A 17,935-nucleotide genomic window follows, 5' to 3' on the forward strand; every position below is an offset into this window, starting at 1 on the left:
CGCCTGGAGCAAGCCCTCACGTTAGGCCTCACGTGTGGCCTCAGAGAAATGGCTTCCTCCAGGCACGGGGCTGTCACGCCGCATGTGTGGGCCATGGAGGGGAGCCACGGTGCGAGTGATCTGGCCTTGGCTGTTTCTGGTTGGTTTGGCCTGGTGGGTGCCACAGCCTCTGGAAGGACCCTATTTGGAGGGTGGGTGCGAGGCTCTGCGCCAGGCCCCCCATTCCTCCGCCGCTCAAATGGTTGCCGGAAGTCTCCAGAAGCAGCCCAGAGCCCTCTGTGGTCCAGCTTTCAGGCCCTGCACCGCCAGGGCGTGGCAGCTGCCTCCGAAGTTCCCGGTGCTGCCGTCTGGAAAACCTGGACTGCATTCCTGATCGGGCCGGACTCCAAGCACATGTGAGCATGGCTGCCGCAGGGAGACTTTCTTCATCACGTGTTGGTTCAGGGGCCCGGATGTTAACTTCTGACTTTGGCTCCTGGCCATCTTGTGACACTGTCCCCACATCTTTCTTTCCCTTTCTTAAAATGACTCCTCTCACAGTTAGGTGAGAACCCAGCAACTCGATCGGCAGTAGCTGCGGGTGGGGACGTGAGGCGCCCCCTCATACGAGTTATGGTGGATGTTTCTCCTGCTGCGTCTGAGCACCGTGAGTGTGGCCGGTGTACTCACAGAGGCGGGGTCCGGTGAGGAGAGAGAACAGCAGGCACCACACCATGCCTGGTAAATCTTCTGGGAGCCGGGCAAGAGCTGGAGCACCGTCCAGCTGCGTCTCAGGGCCTGGTGGGACCCTGGCCCTGGCACAAGGCAGGAGTGCCAGAAAGGGAACTGAGGTAGCAACCCGGTCACGTGCCTGGGCAGGCACAACGGCAAGGAGGAGACTCGGCGGCAGGTGGCACTTGAGAGACAGAGACCTGATTCTCCTGCCGGGGATGTCCTTCCAGAGCCCGCCCCAACCACAAATGGCAGGGCCCACACTTATCCCCACTGAGCGGATGAGGAAACTGAGGTCCAGGGCAGCCATGACACGTACCCTGAGGCCCCTGACAGTCCAGAGGCGGAGCCAGGGAGGGGGACAAGTTACTCCAGATGGGCTGACCTCAATGGATCTTTCCAAGGAACATAGAAGGCAGTCAAGATAGGGCAGCACCCAACACTCCCAAGGGATCACCTTGGAACCTGTGACTTCCCGCCCGTCTCTCTGTCGGCTCCCCAGGCCCCCTCCTGCCTCAGCAAAAAACACAGTGTTGTCTCTCTCACGATGGTGCCAGCAAAGGAACTATACAGTCTCCAACCACCACAATGGAAAACCCACAGGAAGAAAATGTTCAAATAGAATTGAACTGTGGCCTGGAGTGGTTTCAGTTTCCTGATTTTCAAGACACAGGGTGTCCCGGAGTGCCAGGGGCCTGTGGTCACAACGGCTCCATCTCAGAAGAGGCTGAGAGGGGGTCCTTTCTGGGGGAAGGCTCTAGAAAGTGCTGTAGAAGGTAGCTGGGAAGGGAGCCTGCTCCCTGGTCACCCTCTCGATGGGTCTGGCCTGGCCACGCCCCGCCACCGGCAGCCCTGCGTGTTTATGATGTTGTTTGTCTGTTTTACTTTTTATTTTGACATAATCCACACTTCCGGGAAAGCGGCACGGATAACACAAAGAACGCCTGCATACACTGTTATATGTCTTCTCTCTCTCTCTCCATGCATGTTCAGGTACACACACACCCCACACACATGCATAGATATGCACGCCAACCTCCCTGTACCCCTTGTATTTTCCAAGAACAAGAATATTCCCTTACGTGACTGCAAACAGATCTCAAACTCCGGAAATGTAGCATTGATCGAATACTTTTATCTAAGCCATAGTCCATATCCCAACTTTGTCCTAATAACGCCCTTTGTGACAGTTGCCTTATGATTCACAAGCTAGCCCTGGATCCCACACTGCTTTTACTTGTCTCTGTAGTTTCTTTTACTTCAGAACAGTTTATAAGCCTTCCTTTGTCTTTTATGACCTTGGCATTTTTGAAGAAAGCTGGCCAGTCAGAGAATGCCCCCTAATCTCGGTTTCTCTGATGGTTCCTCCTGTTTCGATTCAGATCTACGTGTCCTTGGTGGGAATACTTGTAAGTGATGTAAGGGATTTGTCCTTCTCTGGGGGCCTCATCAGGAAGGACAGATGTCCATTTGCCCCCTATTGGTGATGTCAGCTTTGATCCCTCGCTTCAGGTGGTCTCTTTGCCCACCCAGTTGTAGCGCCCACTGATGATGCTTGCTTGAATAATGTTCCCTCTGATGGCTGCATGCATCATACCTTCTATATTTGTGAGTCCATAATAGCCTGTGATTGGGCGGGAAGGCACATCCGCCCTGATGAGGTTGGTAGCTGAGCTCACACGGAGAAAGGGTGTTGATAGCCTCCTGGAACCTGACTGATGGCTCTTGCAAAGCTGTCCTCGGCTGTCGGGCGTGCGCCTTGACACGCGTAGTAACTCGTTTTGGAAATACGTGTTGTAGACTGACCGGATGACTTTCGAATAACCTTTTCTTCTCCCCAGTTTGAGAACCAATTGACAAATATCATTGTATAAGTGGGAATAACCTTTTCAATGCTTGACAAAAAAGATGGGACTTTGGTCACATATGTTGCAATTTGTTTTACTGGCATCTCCTGGAAAAAGCGAACTTGGATCTTTTACACAGAAAGTTGATCATGCTGAGAGTATTGGTACCTGAACCGTGCTCCAGAGGAAGGGGGGAATTAGAGACACTGGTTGAACCCTGAGGAGGATGGCTGGACTGAAAAGGAAAACCAGCTATTGGAAGCAGATGAATTAGGTAAACCATGAATTTCGTGTTGTGAATGGCATTGCTTGGAGTTTTTGGTTTTCTATTGATTTGATTCAAAGCGAATCCCTAACCAGTTTCTAGCCAGTTCACTTAGGCCTGGTTTTCGCAGCCATGGACTGCTATGTGCGGAAGAGGTTTCTCAGGGAGAACCTCTGATAGTTGTTTTACTGGGGCTGGAATGTTAAGTTCCTGGTCTTGATTTGTGTCTTTTCAAGCAGTTCTCTACAGCCCACAGTAGGACCAAAGGAATGGGGGGGACTGCTGGAGAGGTTTCGCGGCTCTTCTAGGTTATTCTAACACTGGTGGTTCCAGGTCCCATTAAGGTAACTGTTTTCGGAACAGCAGTGAGAAATGTAAGTGGACACGAAGGAAAAGCCAACCTACAAATGAACAAATGCTAGTTACTCCTGTGATGTGCGATCTGGAACAGTCTTTCCCTAAGCGCATGCGCGTCCTGGAATGTGAGGAGAGAGAGCAGAGAAAAGGGGAAAGAGAGAGTAAGTTTGTGGTTGAGAAAGTTTCAGAGACTCGGCAAAGGCTGACTCCGTCTTGGAGAATCACAAGGTGAAAGAGAGCAGCCGGTGCCCGGAATGGCACTCCTTTGCTGGGCAACGAGCCACCCTGGTGCTTAGTGGCTGAGAACAGGACATTTGTATGTGGTCCGTGGTTGAGCCGGCCCAGCTCCCATCTTGCCTGGGCCCTGCAGCAGCTGCAGTGAACTGGCAGGTCGGCCGGGGACTGGCTGATCTGGGTTGGCCTCATCTGGAGGATCTGTTCTAGAAGAGCTCCATCGCCCCCAGCAGGCTAGCCTGGACTGGTCGCACGGTGGTCACGGAATGCCGAGCGCGTGAGTAGAAGCGTGAGATCCAGGTATAGAACTCATCCGATGGAAGCAACTTCCGCTGTGGTGTATCGGCGAAAGCAAGTCACATGACCAACCCTAGCTCCCAAGGTGCAGAGGTAAACAGACTCTATCTGTTGCTGGGAGGGCAAGGCCTCATTGCAAATGGGTGGACGTATCAGGAGGGGAGTGATTGGGGCCATTTCCATAATCTAGCACAGAGACCACCTAAATACCCGACTGGCTGTTGTTTTTATTCACATTTCTGGATGTGGGAGAATTTCTAGGGGAGGGGGAAAATTAGATACAGATAGTTTATAATTACGGAAGTTCTTAAAAAAAAACACCTCCGTTTTGGATTTAATGAGTTAATCCACATAAAGCACGCGGTAAGCTCTCTATGACTGTCGATGCTGTTATGCTCACGAATGGGTATGTCACCTGAAAAGTCCCTTACCTTGCTTAGAAGCTGAGGAGGAACTTGACAGTCCAGTGAACCAAGCTTCAGGTACAGTCACGAAATGGAAATCGAATACATTGCGGAGACCGTTTGCGTGCCGACCAGGCATTTTCGACATTTTCCTCTCCGGGGCTGGAGGCCAGAGGGTCTGTCCAGTTTTACCTTCTCTGCCCAGTTCACCGTGTTTGCCTTGTTCCTGACGTAAGGTCAGAGCTTGGTGGGTTATTGCTAAAGCGGAGTCTGTAATAAAGCGGGTACCCAGGTGTGAAGCGTTGTATTTTCTCAAGGCTTCTTCTTTGTTTATTTAGTTAGCCTTTATTAAGTGCGTTGGGGCCTTCGAGGCGCTCGGCGGAGCCCTTTGTTATATGATAAAGGCAGCCCTTAACTTTCCAGTGACTGATTTGGCTCCTGAATGCTAAGGGAGGGAGGGCCCTGCCTGCTTCCCTGTGTCTGCCCCTTCCAGGCCCCTGGGGAGCAATCCACTGACTGCTGCCAAGTGCCCTTGAGTTCTGCCAGCTCTTGACTCCAGGCTGGGAGAGACACTTGCCCCGGGCCCCTGTCTTTGCGTTTGGTTCCCCATTCACTTTCCTTCCTGGTCTTGCGGCTCCCACTCCCTTCGCTGCCCACACCCCTCCGCAGTTAGCATAAGCAACTCCCAAACTGTTTGTATGTGTGTCTGGAAGAAAAATTCTCTGAGGATTAAAAGCAGACACAATAGAGGGAGCGCTCCCTTAGGCTTTAATCACTCCAGGCTCCTATGTGTTGACGCAAAGTTTTGTTAGTCTTTAAGTTGAAAGGGAGGAGCGTTGGAGGCATGTGGACTTTTTACTGCTTTGAATTCGTAAAGTGAGTTTGATAAGATTATCGGTGGAGCCACGAGACACTCCCGTTTTACGAGGCTTCCCTGCCCCCTTGGCCTGCTACCTTAAAGGGACCCACAGGCTTCGTGAGTTCCTGGGTCGGAAGACTCTACCCCCTGGTCTTAGCTGCAAGTTGAACTTGCGTTTGAATTCTTGCCCGAAGCCTGCTCACTTCTTCCCTTCCTCTCTTTCCTTCTCCGGCCCCGCCCCCAACTTAATTGGTGCCTGGTGGCTTGTTCCTTCTACTGTTTCCTCCTGTTCTCTGTGGTTTCTGTCCAAGGCATGGCCCTCCCGGGAGGGGTGATTCTGCCCTCACTTGCAATGCGGCTCCTCCTTCCGTCCTTCCTGGAGAGGACGGTTCTCCTGTCCAGTCCAGGATTGGTTACATCATTCCTGCCTTTCAGTAACCAAGACCCCCAGAAGGAGAGAATTTTTGCTTCAGGTTGCTACTGACACACAAATCCTTGGGTACCTGTGAACAGCTGGGTCGTGTTCCCCCTAAGAGTTCGTAACAGAACTCCCGGCTCTGGGTCGCTTTGGGTGGCATCTGGGAGGCTTTGCCCGCAGGGAGCTTCATGGCGGCTAATCTCTGACTCTTCTCCCAGGAGCCGGGTCCTCTCTGAGGGTGCCGACTACCTCGCCCCTTCTTCAGAGACTCTGCTTGTGTGGCTTTAGGGTAGGATTGCTGGCTTAAAAAAAAAGGGGGAAAGAAAAAAGACCCACACTTCAAGGCAACCCCTGTGAATATATATTACACTGGAAATGCCCCCATTTCTCAATATTTATACATACGTGGGCTCCTCAGAATGTTCCAGATCTGTCATTTGGGAAAGTTAGCCCGGGGCCACCATCCTTTTTCATAAGCACAGTACACTGTCACCAACACCAGACTGACAGCGGACCGATGGGCAGGGAAAGGTGGCAGGCTGGCCTATGTATTCCTAGGCGGTGTCAGGGCTGAGACCTCGAAGTGGCCATACCCCCTTCACAAGTCACACCTTTCCTTTTTTTAAAAAAAAATTTTTTTTAAATGTGTATTTATTTTTGAGAGAGAGAGCGAGCACAAGCAGGGGAGGAGCAGAGAGAGGGAGACACAGAACCTGAAGCAGGTTCCTGGCTCCTAACTGTTAGCACAGAGCCCCACACGGGGCTCAAACTCACAAACTGCGAGATGGTGAAGCTGAAGCCAGACGCTTAACCGACTGAGCCACCCAGGCGTCCCACAAGTCACACCTTTCCTGATAGCAGCCCTGCAGGAATATTGTCTATAAGGTGGCCATTCCCAAGATATTTCCTTCTGGCTCTTTCTTCTTCTTCTCTCCTAGGATCATTTCGTTAAACACGCAGCAACACCTGCCGAGTGCCTGCTGTGTGTGAGGTGTGGTTGTGGGCATTAGAGAGGTGGTGGGGAACACAGCCATCAGACCCTCTGCCCCAGTGACGTTGGCATCCTCGTGGGAGAGAATAGATGCCGACGGCTGGTGAGATGCCAGGCCGTGATGAGTGCTGTAGAGACAAACGAAGCTGCGTAAGGGGATGGAATGTGGTGGGAAGGGGTAAAGGAGGCCTCTCAGAGGAGGTGACCTTTGAGCAGAGACCCGGTGAGGTTGAGGAGCCAGCCCCGTGCGTCTCTCTGGGGGAGAGCATTCCAGCAGACACAAGAGTCGGGGCAAAGGCCCTGAGGTGGGGTCCTGCTTGGTTTCAGGAGCAGCAAGGAGGCTGGCGGGGCTGGAGAGGAGTGAATGAGGGGCGGGATACAGGAGAAGACGGAGGACAGGTGAGGGGCCGTGGGGACAAAGCACACCACAGGCCCTCGGAGGCCAGTCAGGGGCTTGGGTATTGCCTGTGAGCCAGAAGGACCAGTGGTAGCTCTGGGGCAGGGACTGCCATGCGTCCTAATGGGGGGGGGGGGCGCATGGCCCCATGTGGAGACTAGCCACTGGGGGGCCAGGACCCGAGCAGGGAGACAGTTGCTGGGGGGTTCACTGCAACAACCCAAGAGAGAGACGCTGGCGGCTTGGGCTTGCCCGCCCTCTCAAGCTGCCACGCTGTCTCCATGCCCAGTGTGGTTCTTCCTGTCCGCTCCCTCCGGGTAAAGGAATTGTGGGAGGTCGACTCCCTGTCTGCAGTGTGAGCGGTGGTCTGCAGCTCTGCCCATCTTCCCCGCGTCTCCCTGCGCTAGACGGAGAAGTCTCGAGAGCCACCCCCAAGATGCTGAGGCAGACCTGTTCTCTAGAGCCAGCGGAACAAGGACCTTAGCTTTCTGTGCATCTTCCTGGGGGAGGGCCTGGGCTGAATGAGGTGTCCCAGAGGCCTCTTCTGTCCCCCTCCACGTTCCCTTCTCTCTCTGCCCCCTCTCCCTCTCCCTGTGTCTCTCCCGTGCCTCCCCAGAAGCCTCTCCCTGCCGCCCCCTTCCCTGCATTTCCCTGGTGAAGACTTCGCTGCCCAGCACAGTGCCTCGCCCCGCCCTGATCAGGCATTCTTTCTGAACCCACACTGACTAGCAGGGTTCTCTTTCCCTCCTTTTTCCCTCCCCGTCTGCCTCCATCCCTCCGTCCCCCCTTCTTTCTTCAGGAAGGGAACCCAGCTCGTCCTTCTGGAGCCTGTCAACTACCACGGGCGCTTGTCAGGAAGGGTGCCACGTAAGCCGAGATGCTGCTCTGATTTCCACACATTCCCTTCCTGCTGCTCCGTGAGTTATTTAATTAGAAAACGCCGTATTTTCTAGGGAAAACACTGCGAACAGAAGGCCTGGCTGAGCTGGAAACGGATGCTTTTATTGTGTGTCAGAGAGCTAAAAATCGCTAGCGAGAAGCCGATGTGTTGTACGTATAAGAAACACAGGAAAACACAGGCACACTTAGGAAGAGCGATCAAAGGAGAAATGCAGAGCAGTCGGGGGACAAGGAAGTGTCACATGCGGTGGATGACTTCATTTGGCTTCAGTTTGGCTAACGCTGCAATGCCTTTAGTGTTACTGAGCCGGCAAAGAGAGCTGACGCGCTGTTTTTCTAGGGGAAAAAATTTGCTCCCTGCACATTCCCAGTGCAGACAAGCAGCGTAAAACCGAAATGAACCCAAGCTGCCCAGGGTCCATACAGACTCCAACTCAGAGTCTTTGAATTATTTATTCACTTCTTGCCGCTTCGCACATTTTCCTTAAAAAAATCAGCTCACAGTAGCTCTTAAAAAGCATGGGGGGTGGGGGCATTCTCATCAGGATTTGATTCGTCCCCAGAGAGCTTGTAAGTTTTGTTCTCACGAGATTTCTTGTTTGGGAGGTGATGGTATGGAGTCCATAGGACCGGAGGTCGGCTAAAACCCAACTGCATCCCGTTTACTTCTGTTGTTTGTTTGTTTCCCTCTTTGGTGGCCCCTGTTGACCTGTGCCTTTCATCCTTGCAGCTTCTGGCTCTTCGGTGGCAGCTGGGGGAGCTTCATCCCCTCTGTTTCTGGGCCACAGAAAGGAAAGAACAAAGATGCTTTCTTTGCAGTGCCTCCCAGTTCGGGGTAATAAAGGTCCCCTCTTAAAGGAGCTAATAATTTAAAAATGGGCTCGAGGAGAACTTGAAAGTGAGTTTCAGCGAACATGCTCAGTGGTCCTTGGATTCAAATCTCTCCTCTCCAGCCAGGCTGTTGGCTGGGGTGGTTTAGGTTTTTTGTTTGCTCACTAGGTTTCCGGCCCTGCTCGGTGAGGGGCCTGTACTGGGCTTTCTCTGGAAGAAATTTGGTTAAGGAGCATGACATTTTTCAGGTTTCTGGAGAGGCCCTTAACCTCTTAGACCCTTGCTACTCAAGGTATGGTCCTGGCTGTAGAAGCATCATCTTCCCGGGAACTGGTTGGAAAGGTGCAATCGTGGGCTTCATCCCTGACCGAGGGAGTCAGAATTTGCCATGGAACACGATCCCCTGGGGATTCATATGCGCATGAATGTTCGAGAAACCCTGATCCAGGGCAGTGGTTCTCAAACTCGAGTGTCCATCCGGGCCACCTGCTTTAGCAACCATGCTAAAAACACAGATTGCTAGGCCCTGCCCTCAGGTCCGTCAGGTCTAGGCCAGGCCAGAGATGTTGCATTCGTTCGTTGATTTTTTTCAGCTTTATTGAGGTCTCATTGACAAACAAAATTGTCACGTATTTAAAGCATGTACCGTGACGGTTTGATACACAGGTACACTGTGAAGGGGTTCCCACCACCGAGTAAATGACCATGGTCATCACCTCACGTGTTTACCTCTTCTTCTTGTGTGAGCGCCTTTAAGTTCTGCTCTCTGAGCAGATTTCAACCAGACAACACAGCGTTTGAGAATCCGCGGTTCTAATGAGTTCCCTGGTGATGCTGGGGGGCGAGGGCCCCACTTGGAGATCCCCAGTCCCTCCAACAGCTCGTATTTCCTGTCTCCCACCTGTGAATCTTCCACACTAGCCTGCCTCCCCTCCCTGGCCCCTCGCTTGCTGCCCCCCAGGCCAGTCTCCCCTCTTTTTTTTTTTTTTTTAATTTTTTTTTAACGTTTTTATTTATTTTTGGGACAGAGAGAGACAGAGCATGAACGGGGGAGGGGCAGAGAGAGAGGGAGACACAGAATCGGAAACAGGCTCCAGGCTCTGAGCCATCAGCCCAGAGCCCGACGCGGGGCTCGAACTCACGGACCGCGAGATCGTGACCTGGCTGAAGTCGGACGCCCAACCGACTGCGCCACCCAGGCGCCCCTCAGTCTCCCCTCTTTAAGAAGCTCTGCACTTCCTGCCAGTGAAGACAGACCCACCCACCCCCCCCCCCCCGCCCAGGGGTGGGGGACAGGCCCCTCTGCGCTCCCCTCCAGCAGCTCCTAGAGACCTGAAGCTCCCTGCAGGCCTCCCTCTTCCTCACCCCACCCACTCTTTGACCCAGTTCATTCATTTCACCTCCTGAGTCTCCTTCGCCCTGACCTCTGCTGCTGGGCCGCTGGGGTCCCAGCCTGTCTCCTCCGGCAGGTGTCCCGGCAGGGCTTTCCCGTTAGCCCCATCGACTTCCTCTTCTGTTTTCCACCCTCCAGCCCCAGGCTCCCCACTGCCACCCCTTCCCCCAACAGCTCCAGCCCTTTCAATGGCTAATGATTGCCTTATACCACTGCAGTCCCCCCCCCCAGAGATTTGTCCATGGAAGCATTTTACACATCTCGTACGAGAGCCCTGTGCGATCACCTGATGTATCACAGAGCCTCCAATACCTTCACACCTTGCTTTGAAGCCAGACTGTCTGCGTTTGAATCCCAACCCTGCCGCTTAATTCGGGGCAAGTCACTTGACATCTCTGCGTCTCTATTTCCTCATCCGTGAAATGGGGATGTTACCCACTAATCTTAGTCTACAATCCTGAGCTTGGCCCCGGAGACGCTGTGGGTGGGCCCAGCCCACCGTGTCTTCCTCCCTGCCGCCCTCACCTGCTCTGCGCTCTGCTCTAACCACACCGCCTACTCTCAGGTCCCCACAGGGCTTCTGCACCAGCCGAACGCTCTCCCCACCCTCACCAGACCTGATTCCTGCCCTCAGATGACTCCTCAGCCTTCCCAGGGAGGTCTGTTCTGACCCCTCCCTAACTGGTGACGTTCCTTTGTTAGAGATCCGCTTTCTGCCCTTGGCACTTACACAAACTGCGATGGTTGAATCATCGTGTGTCTCTTCTCCTGGACCGTGTCGCCCATGGAGCAGGGACCTGATTCATGTGTGTTGATCCCCGTGTCCTCGGGAGCTGGCATCTAGAATGTACCCAATAAATACTTGGGTGGACCATCCGCCTCATATAGAGTGTGTGGGGAATTGGGGGTCTCCTAAAATATACTGGAAAACACAAAAGCAGACTCCCCTCCAAACCTTTAACAATTGCCTTTTCAAAATTGTCTTAAATATATAAGAATTCGGCTCGGAATGTCTCCATAATTGGTAGCATGAATCAGCCCTGGAGGTCAGGAAGGCTTCTTTGCTCTGGCTTTAATTAGGACAAAGCGGAAGCCATTTCTATGTAAATTAATCAATCCATCCAGGCACACTTCTTCAGCCCTGATGATGTGCTGGTCGGTGCTGGAGCCCCAGGAAACAGACATGAAATAATGCAGTTTCTGCCCTTGAGGGGACAGGAGGCAGACAGCACGGCCCCGGGAGAGTTGAGTAGCAGGAAGGAGGATTCAGTAACAGTATGGAAGGAAGGAAGGAAGGAAGGAAGGAAGGAAGGAAGGCAGGCAGGCAGGGAGGCAGGCAGGCAGGAAGGCAGGCAGGCAGGCAGGCGGGCGGGCGGGCGGCACCAGAAGTGTGCTTTGAGCTGCTCTCCCCTCACCTTGCTTCAGAGAGCATGAGACGTTACCATGAGGCGATTTTTGTAGACTGTCTCCAGGGAAGAGGTGAGATTTGGGTACTTCAGTGAAAATGTCAGCCTTGTTGGAAAGAGCCCAGCCCAAGGAAGGCGCTGGGGCTGGAGCTGGGGGCTAGGGTAAACAGACTGCTCGCCTAGGATCGAATCCTGTCCCTGCCGCTCACTGGTGCACGACTCGGGCACTTGTCTGACCTCCCTGAGACTCAGTTTCCTCATCTGTGAAATGGGAATCATTTACCTACCCATAGAACTGCACCTGGCACGAGGCCTGTAATGTAGAGATGCGGAATCTCCTGGTACCACGAGTATCGGGCCTGCAGAGCAGTGCCTACCAAAGACCTGTGTGGAATTTTCTATGATGAACAACAACCATCGCCAAAATGGCCTCTTAAGTTGCTGGCAGACGTCTGCCCTCTCCGGCACGCTCGAGTGCTGGGGCATCGAAGAAATGTGGGCAGGTCAAAGCTCTTGCAAAAGGGAAGGTCACTGACAGTGGCTTTATATGGAATCTTCTCAAGTGCATGAGCGCGTGTGGTTAGACGGTTTATTACTCTTAAGTCCTTTGCATAGTTTTCGACACCCTTTTTTATAAGGCTATTGTCTTTTAAGTTAGGGGTTTAAAAAAACATGTTTCAAGCAACCAGGGAGTCATCACTTCCGAGTACTGAGCACACAAGGCTGACTCCCCCTAGGAAGGTGGGCACCGATGTAGTCCCTTGGCTTCCGTGACCTTGGGCAGGCCTCTCTCCATCTTGTTTTGTGGCCCGTACAATGGGGTTAGTAGTAATGCCTATTCTGAGGGCCATTTTGAAGATGACGGGACGTAAATACCAAAGCGTCCAATAGGTTGTCGGTTTGCCCTCTCTTCCCGTTAGTATGCATTTTCTCTGCAAAAGTCTTGTCAGCACTTAACACAGTTAATTACAAAGCCAAATTAAGGGAGTCTATGAGTGTGATATTTCACCGTGTTCTTCCTTTGATGATGATTTCTCTCACCTACTGAGAGAAAGAAAGGCTTCTTCAGAGTCTGCAGGCTGAAAGGTCATTGTGTGTGTGTGTGTGTGTGTGTGTCTCCCCCTACGTTAACACACTTTTCCCAGGTCACACTCATGATGCCCTGGCAGCTGATGGGTCTTTGGAAGGAACTCAGAGGGTTGGCAACACGACCTGATGTCAGGGGCGGAAAATTGTATGTTTCAGTGGCAGCACCTTAGAGAATGCGGCCCGAAGAAGGTGGCGAGGAGGCCGGTGTGGCTGGTGGTGCCCAGAACACTGGATTCTGGGAAGTGATGCCACGCCTTTCTTCCCCCAGGCCCATCGCTACCTTTGCTCACCCTGCACACACCCTCAGAAACCAGCGTGGTTAGAGACCTTGGTGGCCTTTGGTGGAGTTGGGGTTGTTTGAGCTCTCCTGTTTTGAAAGTTAGGGACTAGGGCTGGGAAAGCAGCAACCGCTTCAAAGAGAGGAATAAAAAGTGCAGCTGTGGGTCTGGCGGCCCCGTAAATGGCAACTCCCCAGGGCCTGTGGCTTCACGAGGGACAACTCTGCTTTGGAGGGGGGAGGGGGTCCAAAACTGAATGGCATAAACGGTTCCAAGCATAAAGATAAGTATTTAAAAATAATTTCCAGCAATTTCTACAAGCCCAGGGTGTTTGATTCATGAACTGAATACGTGACTGGACTCGCCGTTCAGTGTGGGTCTTTGCGTCTCTGACAGCTGCTCCTGATGCCTACCTGTGTGCTCTTGACATTCACGTTCTCATGCGTACCTGGACAGCGTCCTGCTCCCAGTAGCTACGGTTCTTGGTCTGAGAGTTTTTTTCTCAGCCTGCGGGCAGGGCAGGCCCAAAGTGCTTGGGAATGAATGTTCTCGCTAGAGGCTTCAGGCAATGAAGAATGAAATTGGAGGATTGGAGGATTAATACCCCAGCTTCCTCACCCCTCAGATGGGACAGCTCTGAGCTGTGTTTTACATTATCCCCCAGAGTCTCCCGGCAAGATTGAACTCCTGTGACCCGTGGTGGGAACCTGTGTGATAACCTTCCCTTTAGGACTGCTTTCCCTTCCCTGTCTCACTTACCCACTCTGCTCCCGTGCTTCCCAAATACACTCCTTACACTTGAATCTTTGTGTCAGGACCAGCCTTGGGAGGAATCCATCCACGGCAACATTTCTGAGTGTCCCTAAAAAAAAAAAAAGCAATGATCTCATTTACTGAAGTACAATATGAAACCTGGGTTACCGACCCAGCACCATCATCGTCTCTGGCCTTGGGCGTTTAACTTCATTTCTTGAGATCTCGCCTCTTCTGTAAAATGAGGGTCATGGGCTGCTTCAGCTCGGGTGCAGTAGGCTGTGTGAGTGGGACAATGACTTCTGTGAGATGAACTGGGAATTCCAAATCATCTAGCATCTCTGGCCACGCCCACTAAAATCAGCGAGGGGTATCCTCCCCTAGTCACGGTGAAACAAAAAACTCCCCCTATGCTGCCATATGCCCGTAGGAGGCAGCATCATCCCTGGTCAAGAACCTCTACCAGAACATTTCTGAAGTCTTTCCTAGCTTTGACATTCTGTGATTACTTTATCATCAAGGATTTTAGTCATGGGGGGAGGGGTGCTTGGGTGGCTCAGTCGGCTAGGCATTTGACTTCAGCTCAGGGCATGATCTCACGGCTCATAAGTTCGAGCCCTGCATCGGGCTCTCTGCTGTCAGTACAGAACCCATTTTGGATCCTCTGCCCCTACCCCCACCCCTCCCCTGCTCATGCTTGCACGCTCACTCTCTTGCTCACTCTCTCTCTGAAAAATAAATAAACTTTCAAAAAGGGAACTTTACACATGGAGTAACACCCACTTTGGTATATTTCAGTTGAGGAGGCTGTTCATCGATGACTCTTGAGTAGATTCTGTGATGTCAGAAATAACCACAGACTTGCTTCCTTGTTAAGTTAAAGATGGGAGCATTTAACTTAGTCCCTCTGCTTCCTTAAGCTCCTTGGCACATTTCCTCCTTCATTCATTTGCCTTTGTAGTCAGTGAGGAACTTTAAAAGCTTGCCTGTAGACATATACGTGCTCTGAAAGCATTGGCTCTTTCTTAGTGCAGATTCGTTCTTGGGTAACAGTGTCTCTGGCTATCTCTACCTTGTCAGAGACCCTCATATATAGTATAGAACAAGAGAGGAGAAAAGTTCTGGAAGATTTGTTCTGTCTCAGGCAGAGTCAGATTTGTGATCTATTCCTGAGCCGTTAATTGTTCTACCCCTGGAGTGATCTGGGGCCACCACCATTTTCCTCTCTGTGTCTTATATAAGGGTTCAAAGGGCCCAATATATTGCTTTTCCTTGAAGAAAATCTAAAAATACGTTCCTGTGAGGGAAAGATTGGTGTCATTATGTTACACACCTAGCCACTGTCTGACATGTTGAAAACAAAATCAACAATTTGTTCTTGTTCACTGCATGGAACCTTTGAGAACTTTTCTTCTCAAAGGCACATCAAAGATTTTCTTTTTCATTCTAAAAAGGCATTGGAAGGCCGTCCTACCGTGCTTCTCTGGTGGGTAGTGAGCTTAATTTTTCCAGGAATGAAAGTTTAGGGGAATTCTTACCTTGATTTTCCATAAAGTGGGAGAATTGTGGAGATAAATTGAAATGTGAGTCATAAATTTATTGGAATAGCAGCTGAGACTTGCCAGATAGGAAGCAAAGCAACGACCCTTGTCACGTCCAACGAGACAAGGACCAATCCAAAAGAAGGAAGGAAAAATGGGGCCTTTTGCCTGTATCTTTCAGGCAGGCACACGGCGTCAACCTTGAAGTGAAGTTTCCGGCAGACGTTATGCCCCTTCTGTTAGGCTTTGACAACGGCAAAACCCACTAGCCGAGCTCTGTCAAGTACCATGAGGGGATGGGAGCTCGATCTTTCGGTTAGATTCCAAACATAACGAATGATGAACGATGAAGCGTGTGTGATTACAGGTTTAAAGTGGAGCACATCTACCTCTAGAAGGAGACAGACTCTCTCTGCATAAGGAGAAGGTAAAGGGAGTTAGAAGTACATTATGTAGCTGAAGAATTTCTAGACCATATGCTTCCTAGACCGTCCCAGGCAGAAGCCACTGCAAGGTCCTATCTGGTGCTACCACGTTGGTGAGGTCAGCTTCACAAATCAGACCCAACCAAGGTTAATTTCTGTAAAAGGACAAAGCTGAACTTCAAAAAAAGAGAAAGGCTTCAGGTCACAAAAAAGTGGAGGCGTCCTGTTGGCTCAGCACAGTGGCTTAGTCCACCAGGAAATGTAGTGTCCGGCCTGGCGGGGACAGAGGAGAGCGTTGCGATGGCGGGGGGGGGGGGTGCGGGGGGGGGGTTAGACAAAGGTCAGCAGAGCCAAAGAGTTTCAAAGAGGTGGGCATGGGGACTGTCCTGCTCAGCGTCCTGAGCCGCCAGGCTGATGTCAGAGGGTTTATTCAGATTTGAGAGCCTTTGTTTGGGGGGATTGGGGTGATTGCTAAGAGACAATGCGCGACGCGACGGGAGGCTGGAGGCACGCGACGCCTGAACTGAATTTGGGCAGTTGCTGAGCAGATGGGGATCAGAGGGCCCAACAAAGGGGAAGCTGTTCCCAGCACATCCACAGGAAGGGGGCCTGCACGGCCGCCGGGAGGCCCCTGAGACAAAGCACGCCTAAGGCTCGCGGGGCTTTGCCCATTTCACAGACGGGAGAGCAAGGTGGGGGGCGGAGGGTCCGGTCCAGGAGCTTCCCCTGCGGCACACGTTCCAGGAGATGTGTGCCATGTTCTCGAATGCGGGCTGGTGAGGTTCCTGGGCTCGCGGGATGGTCGAGCAGAACGCGGCTTCCTGGTTAACCCAACCTGACGCCCTCCTTTTCAAGTGTAGGAAACGAGACCTATAAAAGTGAAGTACGTCTCCTGGATACGGTCGGCGTCTCCAGTTTGCTTCCTCTAAAAGCAGACGTGAGACGAGGACTGGGGTGCAAGCCGTGAATCTCGGAGGTGATGCCAGGACTCAGTGGTCAGGGCCTGGAGAAGTGAGGCAGGGCAGGGCACTGCGGGCGTGTTCGGGAGCAGGCTGCCAGTGGGCCGTGGGGCTCTGTGCTGCTGGCGCCCCGAGCCTCCCACCCAGGGGGTGAACTAGCAGGGGAGGGAGCACCCGCAATCCCTGCCCCTCCGTGGGGGAGGGCCGTGCCCAGAGGCCCCGAGTCCCCGGGGCTTCTGGGCTCCAGAGGCCAGAGAAAGCCCCGAGGCAGAATGTGACAGAGGCGCCTGGAGCAGGGAGCCACGGCCCCGTGCACAGAACTGAGCGACGCCGGTGGGGGTTTCTGGCCAGGCTCCTGCCGGCCCACTTAGCCGGCAGGGAGGCCGGCCTTTCTGAGTCCAGGAGCGCGTTTTCTGGGTGCTCAGCAGCGCACAGACCATCGCTTTTCTTGGCTCTTAGGTGTGCACACCTCTCTTCTTCCTGGGAGTCCATTAGCTGTTTGGGCTGTCCGAGGGGTCGCTCCCTGTGTAGCCGCTGCCCTGTCTCCCTGCCTCCTGTTTAGCCCAGCTTTATGGGCTCCCGTGCGGCCAGCACCCGCCCTCACCTGCACACCTCCCGGGTTCTGCCCGCGCGCCTCTGGGGTTCTGCTTCTACTCTCCTCCTGCACTCTCCTTGTATCCCAGCCGCGCTGCTTCCTCAAACAAGATCCCACCTCGAGGCCTTTGCCCTTGCGCGTCCTTCTGCCCGGGCACCGTCCCCCTACTTTTCACTTGGCTCGACGCCTCGGTAGGTCTCCTCACATCTTGCCTTATCCGCAAGGCCCCTCCCAACCACCTTCTTCAAAACAGGGCACGAGCACTGACCTTCTCCGTCCTCCTCCCCTGCTCTGTTGTCCTCCATAGTCCCGCTGCTCCGTGGCGCACCGCACCGTGTCGTTTGTTTGTTGAATTTCACACCACGTGGCTGCCCGGCTGCGTGGCCTCTCTAGGGTGTCGGCTTCATGAGAGAGGAGTTGCCGAGGGCCCGGTCTTCCGCATAGATGCGTTGTCTCAGCCAGGGACGCAGAAGAGGAGACAAATTTTGTGACAGAGGGGCTATCGGGGGTCTCTTGGTGAATCTGGGCCTCGACCTGGGTTTTTCTTAGGATGAAGAGATGTGTCACCAGGAAAAGGCAGAAGCAGTTGTATGTGATAGACACGCTAAATCGGTCTGGGCTGCAACAGCTCTTGAGCCCTGGGGCTACACGGCAGGCGACTGGGGTCAGGCTGAGGGACAGAGAAACTGATCGGTCCAAGAGTACCAAGCATCTGATTTGGCTGGTGGAGAGGGGGTGGGTAGAAGGGAACAGAAATGAGGAAATCGGAACCTAACTCTTGATGAACCGTCGACCCTCTGAAGAGCTTTGGAAAATTAATTTCACTTCCCTGACCCTGGTCAGGGCAAAACCCCAGGCATTTCCCAAGAGGCTCTACCAACTTGCTAGGACAATGGAAGACAAATACCCATTCACCTCCCTTCCGGGAGGAAGGATGGAGAGATTTGTCCGCTAGAGCATTTTACACACCTCGTAGAAAAGCCTT

General features: G+C 52.8%; 1 protein-coding gene and 1 long non-coding RNA gene across 3 annotated transcripts in view; one reads left to right on the forward strand and one right to left on the reverse strand.

Annotated features, from left to right (window-relative positions):
- NHS (NHS actin remodeling regulator) overlaps nucleotides 1-17,935 on the forward strand; it is a 342,634-nt gene that overhangs the window by 138,419 nt on the left and 186,280 nt on the right. The gene's annotated exons all lie outside the window — the stretch shown is intronic.
- LOC123594870 lies at nucleotides 7,762-13,680 on the reverse strand. Its single transcript, XR_006710916.1, has 2 exons — nucleotides 9,936-13,680; nucleotides 7,762-8,457 (listed from the first exon to the last, which is right to left on the reverse strand). It is a non-coding gene; the product is annotated as an uncharacterized LOC123594870 (long non-coding RNA).

This window comes from Leopardus geoffroyi, chromosome X, assembly GCF_018350155.1.
Source record: "Leopardus geoffroyi isolate Oge1 chromosome X, O.geoffroyi_Oge1_pat1.0, whole genome shotgun sequence".
NCBI classification, from domain to species: domain Eukaryota; kingdom Metazoa; phylum Chordata; class Mammalia; order Carnivora; family Felidae; genus Leopardus; species Leopardus geoffroyi.